Raw genomic sequence first — 22,725 nt, 5'->3', positions numbered from 1 at the left:
GTGGAGCCCTGGTGAATGGGATCCCGTGCCCTTCTAAGAAGAGACAGTGGCGGGGGGGGGGGGGGGGGAGTTGCTTCCCCTCTCTCTGCCACATGAGGATACGGTAAGAAGATTGCCACCTACGAATTAGAAAGTGGGCTCTCAGCAGACGCTGCACCTGCCAGCACCGCATCTCAGACTTCCAGCTCCACAACTCTAAGAAAGAAATGTTTGTTGCTTAAGCCACCCAGCCGGTGGTCTCCTTGTTACAGCAGCCCCAGCTAAGGCAGTTCTCCTACATATTCTCCTCCCTTGGAGAAGAACCGCCCCCCACCCCCCGACCACTGCTCCCATCACTCCTCTCCTTCTCCTGCTTTTTTTTCCCCACAGCATCTTGTATTAAATTACATGTGCAAATATCTCATACCACCTGTATACAAAATACACTCATGTGCATATTTAAGTTATATATTAAATTAGACACCATATGTAAATTATAAATTATACCCAGGCCTCCCTCACTCAAAAGGAATAATCCTAATACCTAGAACTGTGTTAACAGGCCCTGAAATATCTGGTGAATTACAAATGAACTAAAGTTAGGGACCACTTTAGAAGACAGCTTCAGAGAACAAGTCATTTGAGGATCAAGGATCGCACACTAGATGCACTGTGGGGTGTCACACCCATCGCCCTCTGTGAGACATAACAAGGAACAGTGGCCAAGAGAGATGTTTCTGGAGCTGGACCACCTGGCTCTGAAATCCAGCTGTGTGGCTTCGAATACTGTGCTTAAAATCTCCGCTTCAGAAAGGGGAACCCTCCTACACTGTTGGTGGGAATGCAAGCTGGTGCAGCCACTCTGGAAAACAGTATGGAGGTTCCTCAAACAGTTGAAAATAGAGCTACCCTATGATCCAGCAATTGCACTACTGGGTATTTACCCCAAAGATACAAAAGTAGGGATCCGAAAGGGTACATGCACCCCGATGTTTATAGCAGCAATGTCCACAATAGCCAAACTGTGGAAAGAGCCAAGATGTCCATCGACAGATGAATGGATAAAGAAGACATGGTATATTGGGCGCCTGGGTGGCTCAGTTGGTTAAGCGACTGCCTTCGGCTCAGGTCATGATCCTGGAGTCCCGGGATAGAGTCCCGCATCAGGCTCCCTGCTCGGCGGGGAGCCTGCTTCTCCCTCTGACCCTCCCCCCTCTCATGTGCTCTCTCTCTCCTCTCATCCTCTCTCTCAAATAAATAAATAAAATCTTTAAAAAAAAAAAAAAAAGAAGACATGGTATATATATACAACGGAATATTATGCAGCCATCAAAAGGAATGAGATCTTGCCATTTACAACGACGTGGATGGAACTGGAGGGTATTATGTTGAGCGAAATAAGTCAAACTGAGAAAGACATGTATCATATGATCTCACTGATACGAGGAATTCTTAATCACAGGAAACAAACTGAGGGTTGCTGGAGTGGGGGGTGGGGTGGGAGGGATGGGGTGACTGGGTGACAGACACTGGGGAGGGTATGTGCTCTAGTAAGCGCTGTGAATTGTGCAAGACTGTTGACTCTCAGATCTGTACCTCTGAAACAAATAATGCAATATATGTTAAGAAAAAAAAAGAAGAAGAAGAAGAAGAAGAAGGTAGCGGGAGGGGAAGAATGAAGCGGGGGAAGTCGGAGGGGTAGACGAACCATGAGAGACGATGGACTCTGAAAAACAAACTGAGGGTTCTAGAGGGGAGGGGGTTGGGAGGATGGGTTAGCCTGGTGGTGGGTATTGAGGAGGGCACATTCTGCATGGAGCACTGGGTGTTATGCACAAACAATGAATCACGGAACACTTCATCTAAAACTAATGATGTAATGTATGGGGATTAACATAAGAATAAAAAAAAAAGGAAAAAAAAATCTCCGCTTCATGGTTTCCTCATTTACTTTTTTTTTAAATTCTTTTTTTATTTTTAAGATTTTATCTATTTATTTGAGAGTGAGAGAGGAGTCTGTGTGCACACGAGGAGGGGGGAGGGGCAGAGGGAGAGAGAGAAGCAGACTCCCCACTGAGCAGGGAGCCCGGCATGGGGCTTGCAGGGCTCGATCCCAGGACCCTGAGATCATGACCTGGGCTGAAGGCAAAGGCTTAACTGACTGAGCCACCCCGGCGCCCCAGTTTCCTCATTTGTAAAATGATGATAACTGTACCTACCTCATGGGTTGCTATGAATATTAAACCAGTTAACACCATTTTATTGGTTAGAAAGTACCTGGAATGTAGGAAGCACCCAAGCAAATGCTAGGTATTCATCAGCTTTGTCATTTGAGGGCACTTCTTCTAACTTCCTTCTCTTCTACGACTTTCTAATCAATGACTATTCCCCTAGCATTTCTTATTTTATGATATTCAGTTCTTACACTCTACCCATTTTAGTTGCTTCATGTTGCTTTATATCTCTATGTTCTAATTCCTAACATACCAGTGATTTATCAAAGGCATGCATGTGCAAGGTAACGTATCAAATGATAGAGAAAACTTCATGAGAATGAACCCTTCTTGATTTTTCCTGTTCCTGCTGTTATTCTTCCAAGACGACCGTTCTCAAAATTTTCTGTTTTGGTTTCTTAGTGGTCATCTCCGTAACTTGGTAACATGCTTAAATTTCTTATTCTTGGCTCACTGCAAGGATTTTCCTCATAATATTTTATTTCTTCTGTTCATTACCTTCCTAATTTTTTTTTTTAGATTTTATTTATTTATTTGAGAAAGAGAGAAGAGACAGTGAGAGAGTACAAGCGAGGAGGAGAGGGAGAAGTAGGCTCCCTGCAGAGCAAGGAGTCCAATGTGGGGCTTGATCCCAGGACCCTGGGATCATGACCCGAGCCGAAGGCAGACGCTTAACCGACTGAGCCACCCAGGCGCCCCCATTACCTTCCTAATTCTAAGTACTCAAGTCCTCATTTGTATTTCCACCAATTTTTTCTTGATTGAAGCAAAACTGCCTTTATTCACAGACATGATTGTCTAACTAAAAAAAATCTAGGCATGTCGCAAAAAAGTTACTAAAATTAATACATGAGTTCAGCACCTTCCCAAAGAATGTATAAGGATGGCAAATAAACACATAAGTAGGTGCTCAACATCATTAGCCATGAGGGAAATACGATTCAAAAGCACAATGAGCCCCCACTATACACCAATTAGAATATCAAAAATGCTAAAGACGGAGCATACCAAGCGTTGATGAAGATATGAAGCAACTGGAACTCTCACACACCACTGGTGGGAAAGCAAGATGGCACAACTCTCGAATTCCACAACTTTTAACAATCTTATCTTACTCCACCATTTTAAGAGATGAGGACATTAGCACATTTATTCTCTCCTCTCCCTGCTTTGACGTCATCCCAACTTCTGTCAATTATGCTCTTACTCTGTTGAGGTTGTTACTATTTGCCATCTAGCCTGCATGCATAACCAAGTCCACCATGCTTAGGCCACAGTCTGACTCTAAGCACCGAAAACCAAGAAAGTGCACCTGTATGATTATGATTATGCCACTATGCCAACTGCCAGGCGAAGCAAGGAAATACATTTTTGGTCTCTGACCCGAAGTCATGACTATAGATCCACTGTCATAGACCCTATTCCAACAATGTTCAACTTCGTGAGTTCCCTTCATTTTGGATCTGGTATCACTCACATCAGGAACTCCAGCCAAACCCCTCTGCCATTTGATACAGGTCATCAGACTGTACATTTTGCTATCATTCAGTTTTCATTTAATTTCTCATCTAAGGAATGTCCCATTAGCCTCAAACAACCTTAAAGATTCCGTAGATCTTAAAAGTACCTTCTCGATGACTTCTAGGATCTTCTCCTATTCCACCTAAATAGACACTAACTGAAACATTGACCATTTTTGTACGTGAGGCATGGCGTTAGGTGCTCTGTAAGATAGGATAATGACGGCCATACACCATACAATCTAAACCAAGCAAGCAATGAACTCGCTTCATACCCTGAGCATCTATCCTAGTTTGGAATCTGTCATATGAATTATCTGTTGTCTATCAGCATTCCATTTTTTTTTTAACAGGTCAACATGAGTTTTGCTTTCTTCAACAAGCCTCCATATCCAAGACTCATCTCTTTTTAAAAATAAAGCTATGTTGCTCTCCTCACCCACACTGAGGATGTGTTTGAATTCTGGAATTCTGATCAGACTTTGGCCAAGCATCCCACTTTTCACCCTTGGCCCCTGGGAATAAGGAAGGAGAGTTCTTCTTTTATGGGCAGCTGGGCACACCAGATGCTGCACCCTTTGCTTCAGATCTACTTACCCACAGGCTATAAATGTGGCTGTCCGGAGCATGACCTGTAACTCTTACGAAATAATGTGCATGAGGCTTTTGTTCTAAGAACCTTAAAGGCCTTCATTTCATTTGGCCTCACAACATGCCTTTGAATTAGCCAGGAGCCAGTGTATCGATTCTCATTCAACAGATGGGGGGGTGGAGGGAAGAATGCCACAAAAGAGGTCAAGCCACTTGACCAGAGGTCATCAAAATGTCAGGAGAAGGGCAAGATGAGCCAGAAACCCTGCTTCTCAGACCAGAGCTCTTGCTGCGTCCAGATTCAACCTGTGCAAATGTATGCAAATGTTATCTAAAAACACAGGAAGAATGACCCAAGGAAACCAGGAGATAAACTCTGCTTGCCCTAAGTAATACTAGGTGCAGGGGAGAGGCCAAAAGATAGCTTCCCTTCTGCTCATAGCTCCAAATAGTGAGAATAACAAATTACAAGAATTCTGCACTGGTTTTGTGGACCTTTTTATAAATTAAAGCATTTTTTCCCCCAGGGAGAAATAGAACATTCCAGCTACAAATGCACTGTAAGCAAGCACCTTCAGGTTAGCTCAGGGTGCATGAATTGATATAAATCTTTAGAGAACTTTGAGTTATTCGCCTTTCTACTTCATTCTTCTGAAGGAGAATCAAGGCCAATAACATGTAGAAGACCCTGGAGCCGTCAGGCTGGGTGGGAAACACAAAGCGAGAGAAGACGTGGTCCCTGTTGTCAGGACTCCAAGTCCGCTTGGAAAGATAAGCTGAGAACAAATGAAAAGTCAGCCTGTAGGGAAAGCTCCAGAGGAGTCAGAAGAGCAAGAAAGCCAAAGGGAATGTCACTTCAGAGCGACAGAGGGTGGGAATCAGAGGGGGTCAGAGCAGCTTTCCCAAACACTGGGACGTAGGTGGCGTCATGAAAATCTGAGGCCATTTCCTTAAATGGAGAAGAAAACATAAGATTCAGTAAGAACAAATGTGGTAAGCCAAGGTATGGAGAAAAAAAACTGCAAACGAAGATCAGGGAATCATGCTGGTTCTCAGACATTTTCTCTTCTTTGTCTATAATCCCTTCCAGCAAAGTCTCATTTCATCCCATGGCTTTAGACACTGGGGAGACATCTGAACGCTCTCTCCATCCTGGGGCTCTCTCCTTACAGCCACACTCCTATAGCTGCCTTCTAGCCCTGGGTGTTCTACTCAATCTCATCCACTCCCCTGACCTGAATCGTTGCTCACAGCCTAGGACCATCATGGCCAGTGTTTCCATCATAGACCTCTCCCCTTACAGCCACTCTCCACCTCGACAGCCACAGATATCTCCAACGCATGTTCAATATTGGGCTCATGATCACAGCCTTCCTGCCACCACCACCACGTCCGTGCGGCCTCTTCTCAGTACTCTGTTGACCATCACGACCCCATCTCTGCAGCCACTCAAGCCAAAAGCCGGAGAACTATCTTGGGCTACTCCTGTTCCCTCAAAATTCACACACAAGTGGTGCTCCAGTCCTATAAATTCTCCTTTCTAAATTTCCAATCTGCTTCCTCTTCCCCATCCCCATACCTTAATCAGGTCCTCATCTCTCCTGTAACTAACCCCCTTCTCCCTGCCCCTGTCTCCAGTCCCTTCGCCTCACTCATCTCCCAAACTATAGCCCAAGTTGCTGATGTAACATAAAACATGAGCTCAATACTTGTCCATGAAAATCGTCTAGCTGTTGCCTCACTGCTTATAGAAGAAAAGTGAACGCTCCTTAGCACTTTGAACAAGATGTCCCCGGTCTGGCCCCAAGAGCCCCCTGCAGCCCTATCTCCTTCCACCCACACCCACCCTACCCATCATGTGATTACATGGTTCCAAAAAGCACTGAAAACCTTCATGACTTCATGTCTTCTTCTGTACTGTGCCTGGTACCCAGTAAGCATTTAAGAAACGGCACGTGTGGTCACATCATACTCTTAGAAGGACGACAGTGACAACAATGACAATGAATGGTCCATGAGGGCCAGACTAGGGATGGTTTTGTGGACCAAACCAAAGCACTGAGATCTCAGGCACAGTAGAGCATCTAAGCATCTGGGGGTCTGATGATGCCAAAATTATAACCTCTGATAGCAGGTATTACGAATAATTAAAGGAAGGGGGGTATAGAAGCCATTTGGGAAGCTGTTACAATAGTCCAGGTAAGAGGTGTTCATAGAGGAAATGTAAGTGAGAATAGAGAAGAACATGTTTCTCTCTAAGTCCTCAGGACTTGGAAGCAGCAGAGAAACGGGGATGAGCAAAATAAAGTCTGCTAAAATTTTGAAAGTCAGCAAAAAGAATGAGGGTAACTTTGATGCAAATTTAGAATGTGGGAAGGGACATATTTTCAGTTTTTTTAAAAGGTGCCAGCTACAGGGATAGCTAATATAATCTGCAATGCCAACCTATAATATAATCTATAATCTACCATATAATCTATAAAAATGTCAGAATCCTAGCGGTACTCTTCACAGAGGTAAGAGTTGGGATCACAAGAGCGGATGAGTGGCCGAGACTGAGTGAGGCATGAGTTCCTCAACTGTTCTGAAAGCTACCGGCCAAGAAGTGAGGGAAGCAAAAAAAAAAAAAAAAAAAAAAGAGAGAGAGAGAGAGGAAAATCTGGCCTTGAACAAAGCTGCTGGCTGGAAAAAGAACACGGAGCAATGGTAAGGCTAGAGGCTAGACTGCTGGCATTATAAAAAGGAAGGTTAGCTGGGAAGTTGAAAAAAGACTGTTCTGGCTTAAGGAAATCATTTACTCGTCCATCCAACCAATGTTAATGGAGAAGACACTTTGCACTGGCCACCTTCGTAGGCGTGGGGACTACATCAGTGACCAGAACCCTGTCCCTCCCCTTGGGGAAACCACTTTCCAGTGCAGGAGGCAGACAAAGAAGAAACCAGTAAAAATGTAACCACAGGGACTGTTAATCATCGTCTCAGAAGCTGTGACGTGCACATGGTGGACACTTACCACTCAGCTCTAAAATGCTTCCAGAAGTCTTCTCATTTACACGGAAAGTGACTCTTTCTTACATAAAGCTTGCACCAAATGAAATGATGCATCATGTTTTTGTTTATAAACTGCCACTTTGGAGGGGAGTTTCTGAGAAACTGCAAAACTAAATAATGGAGCCCAACTGTACACAAACCTTAAAAGCTGAATTCCCATTGTTTTCTACAAACCTAAACAAAAGTCATGTTTCTCTCTTAACCCATAGCATGAGAGACTTCCCACTTACTCCATTCCCACAAATCTTTACTCTGTCTGAACTATGTGTCCTGGGGAAAAAAACAATCAAAGGGCATCATTTAAAAACAGCTTGCTAAAGCAACAACGTTTGGTTTTTTGTTTCGGTGTAATGCATCACAAGCCCAAGAACAGTGTGGTTCACATCACTCCTTAAAGAAGTTACATTTTCAAAAAAAAAAAAGTTAAATTTCTCATATTCACCTTACTTGTTTTATTGCAAGAACTAAAGTTCATTTTCCAGTGGAAGATGGACATCAGGAAATTTGGGGGAATTTTCTATGCCATTTCTCCCATGGGAAGAGAATTACCTTTGGTAATCTACCACCTCTAAAGGCACCAAACTTTAAAAGTGAAATGGTCATCAACACACCCATAAATTACAACTCTGTTTAAGTTAAATGAAAGTCTATGGAAGTGTGCTTTATGCCGTAATGCAGCAAACACATACTTTATAAAGAGAAAAAAGAAACCATGAATATCTCAGCCAAAAGGTAGCAATTTATGTATCTGAACAGCCCTGAAACACGACATAAGAAAAACATATTCTTTATTGGCCAATAAACTGAGTGAATGAGAAACAACTAAAGCCAGTTTGCTGTACAAATAGAACTCTTGAGGTCCTCCCTCAAAAACTTTTTCTTTTTTAAAAAATATATCAATTTCAATGAATATGAATTTATTTGGGAAACACAATTCAGACAATATGGGTGTTATTTGGTTCCTAAGATCACAACAGCTTCTCAGTAGCAAACAATAAATGAAGGGGCTATCACTGCTGAAAGTCACAGAAATCTGGCCAAAAGAAAAAAAAAAAATCAAAAAAAGGCAGATTTGATTTTCAAAGACAGTAAAGTGGGGCCAGCTGGTACAGAGGCAAAGAGCTTTGCATCCCTGACTAGATCCAAAAGCCATCACTTTATGAAAGCATAAAAGACATACTCTGTTCTACGTAATCTTTCCAAGAATTAGGGAAGGTTGTGACAACTCTGGGGAAATTTTCTGTGCAAATATCAGCTTTAATAAACTATGACGCTTAAAGGAGCAAGCAAACCCTTGGCAATCAGGAAACTTACTCCAGCAGTTCAACAGCCTGCCCAAAAGTCCGAGTAGCCAAGAGGCCCCTAGTTTAAGGCTCCTTACATTTTATGCCTGAACAGCAGATTCAAATGGGCAGTCTCCATGTCTCAGGGAATTTCAGGCAGAAAAAAAAAAAGTTAAATTGTTCTTAACATATATTTTTTTAAGATTTTATTTATTTATTTGAGAGAGAGAACATGAGCAGTGGGGGAGGGGCAGAGGCAGAGGGAGAAGCAGGCTCCCCGCTGAGCAGGGAGTCCGACGCGGGGCTCGATCCCAGGACCTCGGGATCACGACCTGAGCCGAAGGCAGACACCTAACCACCTGAGCCACCCAGGTGCCCCTTAACATATTTTTCAATAGAGTTTGTTTTTTCTTATAGTATTTAGGTTCTTGCTAAATTAAATGCGTATGAACTTTAGGATGAGCATTATATATGAAAAAATATAGACATACCCCAGTTTAAAGGCTCTGTTTCACCACTGTAGTTTATCCTGTGGAACAGACAGGGCAGCCTCCTAAGTCAGTCTTCCCCCATCTCCCAGTTGAATCAGACGCCTACCCTGCAAGTTTTACCATGATTACTTGACAGAAATGAAAACGCTGCAGAGGGCCCTCCATTCGCCCAGACGAGAGGAAAGAGCACTGGCCGTGGAGGCAGGGTCAGCTCCTCAATCAACGCAGGCCTCTGGTCTGAGCCCCTGCACAGGCAGCACGGGAGGGGAGGATGGAGAAGATCTGTGCTTTCCAAATCCCAGGTCTCGGCCCACCATCGGGGAGTAAAATCAATTTGGTGGATCATGACCGGTGTTTGCTAGAGGTTGTTAAGCAGGAAGGAACATATCTGAAAATACCAAAATGCATCTCATATAGTACAGTTAAAGTATTCTTTCATGAAAATTTTTAAAATACATTTATTTATAGGTCTCTGTATATTGGCTTTCAACACAGAATGCATTTCTTTTCTTTCTTCTTTTTTTAAGATTTTATTTATTTTTCAGAGAGAGAGAGAGCACAAGGAGGGGGAGCAGAAGGTAGAGGGAGAAGCATGCTCCCCGCTGAGCAGGGAGCCCAACGTGGGGCTCCATCCCAGGAGCCTGGGATCATGACGCTTCACCGACTGAGCCACCCGGGTGTCCCCAGAATGCATTTCTTAAAGGGCAATGACATGGCCATAAAAGCTCTCAGATGTCTTGAATGGCTGAGTTCCCCAAAATTTGTATGTGGAAATCCTCACCCCCATAAGATTGTATTAAGAGGTGGGGCCTTTGGGAGGGGATTAGGTATTGAGAGCCGGACCCTTAGGAATGGGATTAGTGCCCTTAGGAAACAAGAGACACCCCCCCCGGAGGGCCCCTCATCCTCCTCCCACCATGTGAGGACACAACGAGAAGTCAGCACTGTGCAGCCAGCCAAGGGCGCCCACGAGAACATGACAGTATTGGCACCCTGGCCTCAGCAGCCCCCACGGCTGTCAGAACTGAACTGCAGCTGCTTACAAGCCCTCCCGTCCATGGCACTTTGTTCCTGCCGCCTGAACCAAGGCAGGCTGATTCCCTTTTACTTCCAGCTCAAATGTGACTGAGCGACTGAAAAGCCATGTGCAAAGACTGGTTTGCAGGAGCAAGTCCTCGGAGACCATGCAGGAGTTTGCAAGGCCACCAGCCTGGAGAAGCCACAGAGGCCGGGGTACGTCTGCTTCCAAGAGGGCTCAGAAGCATACGGTCAGGAAGGATCCAGCCAGCAGAGTCTAGGGTCCTCTGCGGCCACCTCAACTGCGCCTGGCTGCGGTCCAGCTCTTGGATGAGGGGAGGGCCAGACAGGACTCAGGAGCCCGGGCAGGCTGTGGCTAGGATCCAGCAGAGGGTTGAGAAGCTGGATTAGGATGCAATCAGCAGGAACAATGAGAAGTGGATGGATTTGGGGGGTGGGCGAGGGGGAGACGTTCAGGAAGCAAAAGCAACAGAAACGCGGGATGGCTGAGATGCCACGGGGTTAAGCGTGGCTCCCGAGTTTCTGTCTCGTGTGGCTTGGTGCCCACCGCAGAGCTAGGGAACCCTGCAAGAGGACCAGGTATGGAGAGAAAAAAAACAGTCTTCTGGTCTTAGCCATGTAAAATCTGAGATGCCTCTGAGACACCCAAGTACATAAGTACAATTTCAGTGATGTAATCTAGAGCTCATAGAGAGGCCCAGGCTGGAGAACCAAATTTTAGACGGACTTAAGGTCTTCCTTTTTAAATCTCTTCTTCCAAAACTACATTTTTGGAAGACGTGCAACAGCATGAAGCAGAGAAAAGAATGTGGCTTTAAAATCGGAAAAACCATGACTAGAACCTCAGCACCGCCCCTTACAGGCCCTGTGCTCATAAGCATTTTATAATCTGACTAGGTTTCCATTTCCTCCAGCGTCACCTTCAGGAGCATGGTGAAGATTAAAGAAACAACACTTCAAAAGCGCCTGGAATACACTAAGTTCTTGGCCAAGTTGAGCCAGACCATGTTTAGACCTCTTTGCATACCCCATAGCACCCGGTACCGTCCTGGCCAAGCACTCCATCAGTATCCGGCATGTTGAACTGACTTGAAATATTCTGAAAACTGTCAGAACACCACTGTCTCCTCTTCCTAGACAACCATCAGCTCATAAAATCATTCCCTTACCTGGTGTCCTGTTGGAGCAACATCCAAACATAAATGATGCAGAGAGCATGTCTTACCCCTCATCACCCACATACCCTGGTGTCTCTCTCAGGCCTGGGAGGACCCATCGCTTAGCAGGACCACAACTATCAAGAGCTTCTGCGGACCATCTAAAGTCCTAGATACCCAATCCAGTCATACAAGTTTGTTCTCTTGTGATCCATGCGGCTCTGAGAAAAGCCAGGCCCGGTTTTATTTCTTCCCTAGAATTTCTGTAGAAGCAGGCAGATGGCCCCCTCTCCACACACCCTGGGATTCACCTGGAAACACTGAGTGCTTCCGGAGGCTTATACCTTGAGCAACGGATTCAAGACTTCTGCTAATGCTGGGGAGACAGCAGCACCATCCAGAGGCCAACTCACACTCCGATTACTGTGCCCCCCTTCCCCAAAGTCTCTGATTCAGCGGGCCTGGGGTACACGACGAGAATTTTAACAAGTGCTCAGGGGATGCTGCTGTTCTGGGGTCACACCTGAGAACCACCGCCCTGGCTTCCTCCCTGGGGTCGGGCTACTGATGGGTCCTACATTTAAAGAAAAATCAGCCGAAACGGAGAAGCTTTTACCTGAAGCGTCCTACGATTTGCCTTGTAGATTTTCACAAGCTGTCTTAATTATGAACGACAAATGTTTACGCCTTAGGAACTTCCAGGCCCTGTTTTAACAGTTCGGGAATGTTCTGTTTCATGCTTGATAAGTTCTACTTATCAGCTCGCTACCATTCACTTCTGAGTAAACGGAAAGAAGCAGCTCTTTATTTTTTTTTTATTTTTTTAAAGATTTTATTTATTTATTTGAGAGAGAGAGAATGAGAGACAGAGAGCATGAGAGGGAGGAGGGTCAGAGGGAGAAGCAGACTCCCCGCCGAGCAGGGAGCCCGATGCGGGACTCGATCCCGGGACTCCAGGATCATGACCTGAGCCAAAGGCAGTCGTTTAACCGACTGAGCCACCCAGGCGCCCGAAGTAGCTCTTTAAATAGAGACCCTGTCCCATCCTCATGCCAGAATCTCTCCACCTAAGCAAGCACGGTTTCCTCCTCCTGCAGGACTTGGGTGTCATTCTCACAGAGGTACCACCGCTAACCTTGAAGAACTTTCTTCACAGCTGAACCTTTCAGCTTGAGTGACCTCAGTGGTGGCCCAGTTCATCTCGACAGGATGGAGGGGACTCATTCATTCATTCAGATATTCACTGGGAGCCTACTCTGTACTAAACACTTGAACAACAGTGTGAAAGAACCATGGCTTCTGCCCTCAAGGAGTTTCTAGAGTTAGATGTGAGTTGGGGCAGAGGTGAAAGGAAAACAAGGTCCTGGGAGGACCCGTAAGTATAAGCATCCAGTGTGTATCGTAAAGAAACATGTGTAAGTATCCACTGTGGTAAGTAAAGAAAACATACGAAGAAGATTCTCTTTAGGTTAGATGATGAGAGAAGGCCACGGTCCCCAGAGGAGGCGACACTTAAACTGATTAACTTAGAGAAGCTTAAAGTCCATTCCTGTCTGTGTTCCTGAGCCAAACTCACAACACTAAGCCACTCCGGGTGCTTTAAAAATATGTTTATCTGATGCTTATAAATAATAAAAGGAATAACACATTTTATACTCAGATTATTATTTCTGTTATGGAAGAGGTTAAAAAAAAAAGATCATTTGTAGGCATGCTGGTTAAAAAAAGGCTGGAGGTCTGGTGAATGAACCCTATTTATGATGAAAGATGAAGGACCACAAGCCAACAACTGAAACTACTGGCATTTCTAAAATGGTCCGAAAAATAATAAAATCATTAGCATAATTATGAAACGTCCCTGAGTTTTGAAGAGTGGTATTTGTTTGAATGCATAAATTGTTCAGTACACATTTATTAAATCCCTACCATTTGCCAGGCATAGTGCTAAGTTCCAAGAATACAAAGATAAACAAAACACGATGCTTAACCTTTCCCACTGACAACTGTTAGCGAAACACCTAGGATATGCTTACTACTACATTGCTGTTGTTTTGTTTCCTTTCTTTTTTTTTTTTTTTAAAGATTTTATTTATTTATTTGAGAGAGAGAGAATGAGAGACAGAGAGCATGAGAGGGAGGAAGGTCAGAGGGAGAAGCAGACTCCCTGCCGAGCAGGGAGCCCGATGCGGGACTCGATCCCGGGACTCCAGGATCATGACCTGAGCCGAAGGCAGTCGCTTAACCAACTGAGCCACCCAGGTGCCGTTTCCTTTCTTAATCAAAAATTGTTATGCCCAAAGATCCAGAGATCATGATGGTGGGCATGGTTGAAAAAGGAAAGAAAGTATGTATTAAATGTTGAAAACCGGGGCGCCTGGGTGGCTCAGTCGTTAAGCGTCTGCCTTCGGCTCAGGTCATGGTCCCAGGGTCCTGGGATCGAGTCCCACATCGGGCTCCCTGATCAGCGGGGAGTCTGCTTCTCCCTCTCCCACTCCCCCTGCTTGTGCTCCCTCTCTCACTGTGTCTGTCTCTGTCAAATAAATGAAAAGAATCTTAAAAAAATACTAAATAAAGGTTGAAAAGCCACTACCCAACACGGTAAATCTACTGGATTCCTTGTGCCAGTCTATCAAGCAAAGAAATAGATTTTTATGGCTAGCTAGAACGATATCTGCCTCCCAAACCACTTGCTCGGCATTCCTGGATGCAGAGGCTTCAGTATCCCCTTTTTCTTACAAAATAAATTCTTTTTTTTTTTAAAGATTTTATTTATTTATTTGAGAGAAAGAGAATGAGAGACAGAGAGCACGAGAGGGAAGAGGGCAGAGGGAGAAGCAGACCCCCTGCTGAGCAGGGAGCCCGATGTGGGACTCCATCCCGGGACTCTAGGATCATGACCTGAGCCGAAGGCAGTCGCTTAACCGAGCCACCCAGGCGCCCACAAAATAAATTCTTTATCATCCTGTCTTTCGTCCCATAACTTTAGTTCCAATTCAAGGTAATCATACTCTCTAGGCCCCCCGGTGCTTGGAAGTCCAACCCTTGCCCGAAGAACCTCCACTTGAAAAACACACAGGCCCAGTTTTAGTGGGAGCAATATTGTCCACTCAATGCCTTACAGTTCATCACCACATTACAAGTGACTTTCTAAAACCCTGAGAGAAAACAAGCGTCAAGAACTCACTCCCCAAAACCTGCTGCACCCCTGTTGTTTATTCAGTCCCATTAACAACACAGAAGACTTTCTACAAGAGGAACACATCCTTCAGGGAGCTGCCCATTCAAGTACGGGTTTTGACTTAAAAATAATGCCCAGGAGCTGCCTGCTGAGCAAACATGGAACCATGTTCCAATTATTATCCGTATTTGAAATCCACATTCCCTAGGAGTAACCCCATTGGAGTAGGGTTCCTGAATTTTCCTCTGTCACCACCTCCTCTATCCATCTCTGGTACAACTAGACGGAAGTAGATACAACTAAGAAGGCAATACCCAAAATCCAGCCTGTTTTCTCCAGCCTCATCTTTTACACCGAAAGGAACCTGGCTGAATTAAAGACTTCATCAATGGCAGTCAACTGTTTGCTACCTAGTATTTCAAAAATTTCATCAGATTAAGTTTAGAGGTTGTTTTATTTTTAAAGAAAAAATACATTTTTCAAAGATCTTATTTATTTATTTGAGAGAGAGCATGCAAGAGAGCACGAGTGGGGGGGGAGGCTCAGAGGGAGAGGGAGAAGCAGGCTCCCCGCTGAGCAGGGAACCCCATGTGGGGCTCCATCCCAGCACCCTGCGATCATGACCTGAGCCTGACCTGAGCAGAATGCAGATGCTTAACCGACTGAGCCACCCAGGTGCCCCTTAAAGAAAAATATTAAAACAGAAGGTTAGGTTTCCTCCCTCTCTGACTCGCCTGGCATTTAGCATGGCCATATAAAAGTCCACAAATGAACAGGTGAGCTTCATAATGTAGTGTTCTAATTGGGCAGCTTCTTAAAGAAAAGGACTCTCCAACTCCAGTTAATAGATTTGATACAAAGAACACGTTTCTGCAACAAATACATTCAGGACTTGAATTTTACAGTGTAGCTGTGAAGGTTCTAGCCATAATAAAAAAAAAAAAAATGTATTCTTTCCCCCAGGATATCAAATGTTCTGACTCACCATTTAACTGAAGTACAAGCAAAATGAAAATGCAAATGAAATGTATACGTTTTTGACTTTACCAGCTGTATGGCAGTTCCACCTTTGACTTCTGGCTTTATTTACCAGGAAGAGAAGCTTGGAAAACTACCATACATTTGTATTTCTATTCAAATAGTTCCCTTTCTCCAAGCACTGGTTGGAACAAAGTATTAATTCTAAATCTGGTGATGTAAGTCAGTCAAGAGAATCATAGGGAGCAGATGAAAACAGACAAACATTTTCTCTTTAATGGTATCTGCTTGGATGAGAACATTTAGAAATATAAATACTAAATCATTTAAAATTATGCCACTTCACTAATAAGTACTAATAAGCAGAAGTTTTCTGTTAACCTCTATGATTTCTAAAACTCAAAATGTACCTTCACCATAGAACTCCCAGCAAAACCTTAAATATAAACCTTCTTAAGAATTCCACATTAGCCCTGCTCCTCCTGCTAAACTTCTGTGTGACCCTGAGCAAGTCAATTCACCTCTCTCTCCCTCAGCTGTCTTATCCATAAAGCACGCAAGTCTCTGAACTATTTAACATATAATTTCTTTATCACAAAGACATACCTCAATCCCAGTGGCTGGATCTGTTAATAATATTTAAGAACCATTCTACTTCTTTGTCATCCTTCTTCTGAAAATAAAAACACAACTTTTGCGTATATGGGGAGGAGGGACGGAAAGAGGACCCTTCAAGGGGAACAGAAACTAGGTCGGTTTTGTTAATTAGGTTTCCTCTCTGAAACCACCAGCCAGTATTAGCAGCTGCTTGAAATTTACTCAAAGGAAAAAAAAAAGTGGTTGGTTTCTCCACCTCAAGACTCTTTCATAAAAGGGCACAAGTCAATTTCTAGGAATGTGTCTTTTGGCCAGCTACACAATACTAACAACTAAGGGAGGGGAAGGCAAGCAAAGGAGCATGGCAGAGATGACATGAGTCTATTGTCTACATGGAGAAAGAAAAGCTCTTCTTTATATGCGGTGTTTGGGAAGGAGAGCAGTAACAGATACCAGTACCTACCAGCTTCAAGAGGCACACCTCGTGTAGGTAAATTACCTGTCGGGTCAGCAGATGTTGGGAATTTACATGATGCGATGCTTTGTTTTTTACAGCATGTGTTTTCCTTATGAGTGATTTCATTCACCCCCTTCACTCCATGGCGATAGATTGAGTACTTACTATACACAAACTCCCAAGTCTAAAAATAAAGGTATGAGTTGACTGGGATATTCAAGTGAATCTTGACATGCAGCCCATCGGGATATTTCCAAGTCAAATAGTAACACTAAACAATATAGATGCTAAGCTAAAGTGCCCTGGAAATGTTTTCCCTTCACTAAATGGGACAGGGTCAAGGGGAAGGGGGAGTAAATGACAGGTGCGATAAATTATTAGCTAAACAGAACGCTGAAACTAGAAAAAGATACTTCATTATGAATCTCTTGTGTCATATATGGGACACTTGAGGCTCAGAGGTGATATGATTTGGCCCCGGGGTCATACAGCCAAATAGAGTGCCGGAACTAGAACTCGGGTCACCAGCAGGCATGCGTAACAGTCCCTAGGGTATTGCAGTATCCATTATGTCTCCTCCTCACCGTCAGAAGCGGGACAATGGCATCATCTGCGAAGCCACGGACTGGGCATCAAGAGCTCTGGGTTCTAGTCTTGTAACCTTCACTAGCTTAGACAGGATACCACTGAAAAGTCCCATCCCTGTCTAAACCTCGGTTTCCTCATCTGTCAAATGTGAACAGTGATTCACAGTGAGACAGCGCAGACCACAATAAATGCAGAAGCAGTCTGGTCGTTGTGAAACCGTACGCAAGTACAGAACCAGCACTGGGCAGTGATGGGGGGGGTCGGGTGGGAGTATATCAGAGAACGTGCCTGTGACTCTAAGTCCAGCCGCTTATGACCTTGGTAAGTCCCTCCATCTGTGAGCCTCACATTCTTCCTCTGAGTATGTGGTTAATAATCTTTGCCCTGCCTCCCTCGGAAATGGCCAGAACTTACTGAGAGCACTGAAAAGCATTCACAAATAACAAGGCACTGATTCAAGTGCAAAGTATTATTATGAGATACTCTAGTATGAGACCCTCTAGTCTCCTTAATTTGGACAGAAATGTAATGTGGTTTGATCATTCAGTTCTGAACAGTTTTCTTTCTCAACTAAGATGTCATTATTTGTGAGTCTCAGATTTCACAGCTTTCTCCTGGGTGCTCCGAGTCTCAGCTCCCATTCCTGTACCAGGAATGCACAGAGACCATGCATGATGCTTACTCAACGTGCCACTGGCATGGACTTGGCTGAGAAAGATTTCTTTCCCAGGGCCTCCTCTCAGCTGGAAATGCTCTGACTAAAGCTTCCATGAGCACTATTTTACTTCATCACACATTAGAGGAGTAATGAAACCAACCCTCGGGCTTTTCTCCAACAACTGCAGAACACTTCAGCCTTTCCACAGAAGACAGAAGTCTGAGTGGATGCTTGTCACCAGAGGGGCAAGAGAGGTTCCCGAAATCCATTCTCAGGAGTGCAGATGGGGAGACCGATTTTTTTTTCCTTGCAGGAGACTAACACACTGTGAGGCCCAACCAGTCTCTCAAGGGTCACTGGCCTTAGAGCGAGGGCCCCTGGGAGGCTGAAAAGGTCCTGCAAGATTGGGGGGTGGCGCTTGGGGTCTGCAACACTCTGCCTTCAGAAAGCATCAGAGTAACTAGCATTTTCTTGTTAAGAGCCCTGATTTCAGTAGATCCGATGAAAGAATTCATCAGCCTATCCAAACAACTTCTCTGGAACAGGTTTCTACCCAACCACGCCGGGCACCAGAGGCAAGGGGGGGATAAGAAATACAACAGGCTCATCTGCATAGATGAGAGATAAGCAGACGTTTGTTGTCTTCTGTTTTGGCGACTCCTGGCTCCGGCCTGACGAATCAACCCTGGCATTCTCCCTCTCCTGGCCCCCACACTCCCACCCCCCGCCCCGGCTGTCGGAGCGTCACGTTGACGGGGCTGGGGGAGAGAACGGAGGGAAACGCACAAGTCAGCCGCTGCATTTAGGCTGGAACCGTACCGCATCTGTGCAACCCGGCGTCGGCGCCAGAAATGACCAGAACACCGACTCGCAAGCCCCTCTTGAGATCCCGGGGGCGACTGACAAGTTCGCCTCTGTTTATCGCCCGCGGAGGGTGGTGGGAGAGCCCTCCTGCCGCTGCCAAACTCAGCTGGTGCCCCTGAAAAGGGGAGGGAGCTCCCGCTTCAGCGAACCCAGAGAGGTCCCCGAGGGTCACTGCGGCCACGGGGGGGGGATCGGGGTGGTGAGCGAGCGGCTGAGTGCTCGCGGGGAGCGCGCCGCCGTGGCCCCAGCGGAATGAAGGTCCCACTTCGGTGGCCACACGCAGCCCTCCACCCTACCCCCAGCACAAGGCGGACAAAGTGCGAGCGTAGAGACCTCCAGGGTTCCTCAGGACGCGGAGCCCCCGAACCCCAGCCCTGGAGGAGGGTCTAGGGAGGAGGGGCCGGGGACGCGCAGGAAACTTACCTCACCCGGGCAGCATTCGGGCGCCTCTGCTGTCGAGACCAGTTGCGCCACAGTCTGCAAGTTATCTGGATGTAGTTGCTTCCCCCCGCCCGGCGCCGGGAGCTCGGGGCCGCCGAGGGGCGGGAGGCGCCGGGGGTCGGCGCGGCGGGGGCGGGGCGCGGCGCGCGGAGCCGGCAGGTGCCGGGCCGGAGCCGCGGGGCCGAACTCGCCCGGGACGCGCCTCGGCGGGGGCGCGCGGCGGCGAGTGTGCAGTGCGCGCGCGCCGCGGCGAGGGTGTGTGTCCCCGCTTTCCCCTGCCTTCCCCGCCAGTCCTCCGGCCAGACGGAGCGGCGAGCGGCAGCCGAAAAGCCCCGGCAGCCGGCGCGCTCCGCTGCCCGGCGCGGCCTCCGCGCAGCGCGCTCGGGGGAGAGCGGGGGCCGGGGGCGGAGGAGCAGCGGCGCCCCGGGGCTCGGGCGCGGGCGCGGGCGCGGGTCCCGGCGCCGTGCGCGCCTGAGTCGGAGCGAGGCGCAGAGAGAGCAGTCTGCGCGCCGGCCGCCGCGGCTCGGGGAGGCTGCAGGCCCCGCCCGCCGGCCGCCCAGGCTCTTCCCCTTTTCTCTCCACCCCCTTGCTTCCATCCCCGTCGCCCTGCAGGGAAGCCAGACCGGTTTGCAGCTGCAGCGGCGGCGGCGGCGGCGGCGGCGGGAGCGTCCGCCGCAGTCGGACCGGGCGCCGGAGTCGGGGCATGGGGACGCGGAGAGCCGGGCTGGGCCGGGCCCCGAGGTTCGGCCGGTTTCTCCTAGACGCCAGGGTTAGCCGAGGGCGTCCCGGTGCTTCTGAAGTCTTGCAGGCCCGCTAAAGAGAGCCGTGGTTGGGATAGGACATCATCCTCCCTTCCTCAGGCCACTGAACTCTGCAGCGCCTGGTCGCCTGCCCACTGGACTCTGCTGGCCGCGAAGCCCGCACTTAAGCACAGGTGCCCCCTCCACTAGGAAGGGACAGCTAGCATTCCGAGGCGACGGCGTGCCCCCTTCTGATGACAGCAGGAGTTCCCAGGAAGTCAGACCTACCCAACAGGTAGGGTAGGTTGGCGAAGGGGTCACGGGAGAGCGGAGGCCCGAGGGACGTCAAGAGGTCCAGAGCGCATGGGCTGTGATGGGAGAGGGGACTAAGTCTTGATGGCGCTGAATGGGCGCGGGGACACTTGCAATCTCCTGTGATGGCGGGGGAGAGGAGAGGGTAGGGGGTAGACCTAAGGACTCTTGGGGAAATGCTGTCTTGCGAGCTATCGCCAAATTTACTTAAAAGGAACTGAAAAGGTACCTACCGGATCTCTCCCAGATGAATGGAAGCAAGTGGTTATTTCTCACCTTCATCATTTCCTTCCTTGTCCTTGTTTTTTTTTTTTTTTTTTTTTTTTAATAATAATAATAAAAAAAAACCAAACACACTGATGTAAAACGTGGGATACATTGTGCTGGAGGAAGAACAGCACTTCATGGTCCTTATCCTCAGATATCCCTGGCCTGGTGAGTCACAATGAGTTTCTGATTGAAAGGATACTCCCTAAGTTCTCAGCAAATGAACACCTCTTTCTGGTTTTGAAATCTTTGTGTACCTCCCACCCCCCACCTTGGGTAAGTTTGTTATGGTTTAATTAACAGCTCTGATCAGAGTGTAATAATCCCTTGGTAACGCAAATATCTGTTATTTCTTGGACTGTTTTTCCAACCTACTTCTAGATGTGTCTGGCCATTACTGTGAGTTTTCAGGCATCACATGTTAGGACCCTGTGACTTCGTTCTGGTTTTATCTTGGCATTCTAGACTCTCCAAAGCTCAGAACAGGAACACACATCTAGTTCAGCTTGTTCCCTTTACCGAAGAGAAAACTGAGATCCAAAGACATTAAGTGGCCCAAGAGCCAGAACACAGCTCCCAATTCCTGAACAATAAATAAAAGAAACACGGGATTAACAAAGTTCAATTTGGGGTCGATAGAGGGGGTGGCGGAGAAAGAAAAGATCCAAGAACCCTTCATCTGCCTTGAGTGAATCACTGCGTAGGGGGCAGCACCATACCGCTGTAAATAGCAGGCGGGCTGGGATCTGGGAATGATGATCCCAGTCTCCCCCTCTCTGCTCCTCGCCCCTCTGGCCGATCTGAAACCCAGCGAGTGGAAAACAAATCTGCTTCCCAGAGTGGTAAGTGTAAATGCAAAGCCAGTTTTCAGTATCTCCTGGGAATGCAGGGGAGGCGAAAACAGGTAAAACCAAACTTAAATCACAGTGGATTGGGGGGTCACGCACATTACATACAGAAGCATGCACACATGTGTACGCACAGCCCTCCTTTCCCATTAAGAGACTGACTGACTCCCTTCTGTAAAGCATGGGGCCAACAGCCTTAGGTTTCCAGAGACAAATCACAAAGCAGACTGCCCACTGGCTTTTTAGAGAGCTAACTCGTATTAAACAGGATTCTCAGGAACTCTACCAAGAGCCTTAAGATGCTCCTTACTGTGAATTAATTCCTGGAACAAGGGACCACATAGTTATTATACCACAAGACCTGTTCTTTCTTCCCGGTTCTCTCTCTACATATACATCAACAGGAATTTGGGAAAGTCACCCTCTAATGGAAATAAAACAAGATCAATATTACTAGCAATAGTGACTTGGCCAGAAAGTCTGGAGACATTTAAAAATTAGAAAGTGCAGCTCTTATATATCAGTGATGAATCACTGAATTCTACTCCTGAAACCAATATTGCACTGTAGGTTAACTAAAATTTAAATTAAAATGAAAAATAAATAGAAATTAGAAAGTGCCCATCTAATCGTTTTACTTAATTTCAAATGTGACTTCTCTGATTCTAGATTTTAGTCCATTTTCATAAAAATGCTATTTACGCTCCCCTATGTGAAAGACGTGTAGATTCCTTATAGTAGATTTGATAGCATTAATGATCTCCCTTTATCCAAGTCCTTTGTCTCTAATTTTGTCATCCCCTCCCATCCTAGGCTCACCTCTATGATTACCTTTGGCCATTAGAATGTCAGTAGACTTGATGTAAATGAAGGCTTGAAAAACGTTTGTGCACCATACCTATTAGAATTTCCAAAATCCAGAACGCTGACAATACCAAATACTGGTGAGGATGTGGAGCAACAAGAACTCTCATTCATTGCTGGTGGGAATGCAAAACAGTAGAGCTATTTTGAAAGACAATTGACAGTTTCTTACAAAAGGAAACATGACTCTCTCCATATGATCGGGCAGTGATGTTCCTTGATATTTGCCAAAAAGAGCTGAAAACTTAATTCCATACAAAAACCTGTACACAGAGTTTTTAGCAGCTTTATTCATAATTTGGACAAAACTTGGAAGTAACCAACATGTTCTTTAGTAGGTGAACAGATAAATGAACTGGGATGTCCAGACCCTGGAATGTTATTCAGTGGGAAAAAGAAATGAGCTATCAGGCTATGAGAAGACCTAGAGGAAACTTAAATACATATTGCTGAGTGAAAGAAGCCAGTCTGTAAAGGTTACATATTGTTTGATTCCAATTATACAGCATTCTGGGAAAGGCAAACCTATGGAGACAGTAGAAAGATCAGTGGTCGCCAGGGGTTGGGGGTGGGGAGGTTTGAATGGGTA

At 46.2% G+C, this 22,725-nt stretch overlaps 1 protein-coding gene across 9 annotated transcripts in view; it reads right to left on the bottom strand.

Annotated features, from left to right (window-relative positions):
* The window catches only part of PIP5K1B (phosphatidylinositol-4-phosphate 5-kinase type 1 beta), a 307,231-nt gene extending 287,636 nt beyond the window's left edge, over nt 1-19,595 (bottom strand). For 4 of the 9 annotated variants that reach the window (XM_064579702.1, XM_045882212.3, XM_064579701.1 and 1 more), the window contains exon 1: nt 19,088-19,594. The gene's annotated coding sequence lies outside the window, so the exon portion shown is untranslated. Of the gene's footprint in view, nt 1-19,087 lie in introns of all 9 variants that reach the window. The other 5 variants (XM_045882215.3, XM_045882214.3, XM_064579703.1 and 2 more) reach the window with 3 other exon arrangements.
* Between the last annotated feature and the right edge of the window lie 3,130 nt (nt 19,596-22,725).

Source organism: Mirounga angustirostris, unplaced genomic scaffold (genome assembly GCF_029215605.1).
Source record: "Mirounga angustirostris isolate CCGP_5_RB_7025 unplaced genomic scaffold, mMirAng1.0.hap1 SCAF_15, whole genome shotgun sequence".
NCBI lineage: Eukaryota > Metazoa > Chordata > Mammalia > Carnivora > Phocidae > Mirounga > Mirounga angustirostris.
Note: the sequence above shows the minus strand (reverse complement) of the source record. Positions and strands in the feature narration are given on the sequence as shown.